Source organism: Nicotiana attenuata, unplaced genomic scaffold (assembly GCF_001879085.1).
Source record: "Nicotiana attenuata strain UT unplaced genomic scaffold, NIATTr2, whole genome shotgun sequence".
NCBI lineage: Eukaryota > Viridiplantae > Streptophyta > Magnoliopsida > Solanales > Solanaceae > Nicotiana > Nicotiana attenuata.
Window position 1 is genome coordinate 82,660 of NW_017671935.1, and position 2,812 is coordinate 85,471.

Below are 2,812 nucleotides of genomic sequence, written 5' to 3' on the forward strand. Positions count from 1 at the left end.
CATAGATGAAACTTCTTCAACTTCTCCTGGTCGCTTAAGAGGAGTTCTTGACATTAATCCGTCCAAAAATGTTTTATCCTTGACCATTTTTAATAAAAGCCATCAAATTCATCATTGATTCAAAGTCAGGTTATCATGCATTTTATTATTTAACTTTTATACACCGACAGTTTGAAAAATAATACTATTAGGTCACTTGAAAGGTAATTGCATGAATAACTTTTTGAATTAGTAACCCTTCAAAATAATTCAACTAAACTTCTACCAAAAAAAAAGGCAACCCGGTGCAAAAAGCATCATGCATTCACGTTGGGTCCAGGGAAGTCGGCACCCTAAGGGGTGTTTGATCACGCCCAACTATGCCTTATAAAAAGGACTCTGCGGACGTTGCAAATATAACCCGAGTATTACGCCCCAGGATCGAATCCACAGAGAGTTAACCTATCAACTGCTACCTTCAGACCCACTAAGTCTTCAGAACCAGCTTCCCAAATATTCAAATCTTAGTTGAGTGTTCTTTAACAACTAGCTTGCAAATAACTAAATGGCTGTAACTAAGTAAGAATAAAGGTTGTAAACAATTATGAGAAAAAGCTAAGGCAATGATTTCCCCTATTGATGGAATCCCTTCTGTTTATGCTCATACAAATTTACCAACACATCTCTATCAACCATGAACGATAATCTTACCGTAAATCTCTCCCGAGTAATCACAGTACTTTACTATTGCATTCTCGCGAGATACACTAGCTTACTTTATTTAGCACGATTCACTTTAGATTATACCCAAGGCTTCGTTATCCCTAATCCCGCCTTTAAACCCGCAATTATAGATTCCTCTAATAATCTAGGAGTGGTGTTGTTCAACAATACCCTAAATATGCACTCTTTTCCAAGTTATGCACACTAAATAGGCACAGCTAATTGAGGATCCTGTCAATTAACTACAACGAACACGAAGTTGAACAAATAAAGATTAAACTAGCAATTTGTATTCACATAAACAAGAAGTTCATCACCCAATAGGTTCCATCAACACCTTAGACAAGGAATTTAGCTACTCATGACTATGGGAACATAAACTAAGCTTGAATTCATCATAAAATCAAAAGAAAAGAAGAAAGATGTTTAGAGTACTTTCTCACAATTGTTTTCCTTGCTAAGAAACCTAAAAAATCAATACATGCCTCTCTTGGGCGAAGTCTCATGTTTTAAATAGGGTTTAGGTCTAAAAATCCCGTAATTGACACTTTGGTCCCAGAAGTTTCGTGCGACTGCCGCGGTCTGCCGCGTCGCGAGAACCGCGGCCAACACCTCGCGGAATCTCTGAACTTCTGCAGCTGCTTCCCACCGCGGTTCTGCCGCGGTCGCGGTGAAACCGCGGTGGATCCAGTTCTCTGAATCTTCGGCCTGTTTTTGCACGGGTCACTTAGGAAATTTCACAGTTGGCCTCTTTTTCATCACTTTTGACTCCAAAACTGCTCCTTAGCCGTCTTTATACATATATCACCTACAAATCATGAAAAGCACTAATAAGAGCATTTTGTCATCACTTTTAGCATTAAAACTACACAAGAAGGTGATTATTTAAGGTGTGATTATAGTCAAATTCACCTATTATCAGGATTTGAGAAAAAAAATTTCGAAAGTTCAGGGCGTTTGTGCGGCCAATTCTACTACCGCATAATTGATATGCGGACCGCAGAACAGCCGCAGAGTGAAGCGGAGATTTGAGTTGATCTTTTGACCAATTATGCAGTCCATTATGTGGTCACATAATCGTTTCGCAGAACGCATACCCCATCGCAAATCCCCACAAATCTAAATTCTAAATAAAAAAATCAAAAATAATAGACTAAGATTCTAAATATAAATAAAGGATAATAAATAAACGGGATCTTCTTTTATTCGAAACGTCTCGTGATCTTCAACCAATTATGCGCTTCAATATAATTACCGGGAGTAAGCGCTATAGCCTGTTTCCAATACTCAGCGGCTTGATCGAACCAAGCCTCTGCAATTTCAGAATCTCCCTGTTGAATGGCCTGTTCTCCCCGGCCGGAATAGGTAGTTCAATTCCTTCCCTTAGAACCGTACTTGAGAATTTCTTACCTCATACGGCTCAGCAGTCAATTCTTTTGGTGTCCCATTTTGATCTATACCATATCTAATAAAATCTAATGAGATTTCTCATGGATCTATCCCAGTTTTAGGGTTAACCAAAAGAAAAATAGGTTAATTACATGAGTTTCAAACTGAAATTTGGATGAATAATCCGTTTATTTAGTTTTATCTTTTTTCCCACCTTCAGAAGAATAAAGCATAGGCATTTCTACTAGTGTTAGAATTTTATGAAAGGTAACTATCTCGGTTTCATAGATAAATTTATATAGAATCTTTGAAAAAGACTTTCTTTCATAAGAAAGAAAATACTTACTATCTTTGGGATCTGATCCTACACCGCTGCTCAAGACTTTAGTGGATCGACTCTATTACATAAGTTAATTCCTAATTTTTATCTCACATCATGAGATAAGTATTTCTTCCATCATGACATAAGTACGCAGTTATTATTGTATCGGCCCAAAACCTCGCTAATTGATCTTTACGGTGCTTCCTCTATCTCTATCAATTAAAGCCTTATATCCATAGAAAAAAGTTGCTAGGCATTTTTTTTTTTTCCTATTTTGACTTCTATGAAGTTTCTTTCTTTGCTACAGCTGATAAAAATCGTTGTTTTAGACGATGCATATGTAGAAAGCCTATTTGGTTCTAGTAGTTACTTTACTAGATTTTTCTTTTTTTTTTTTTC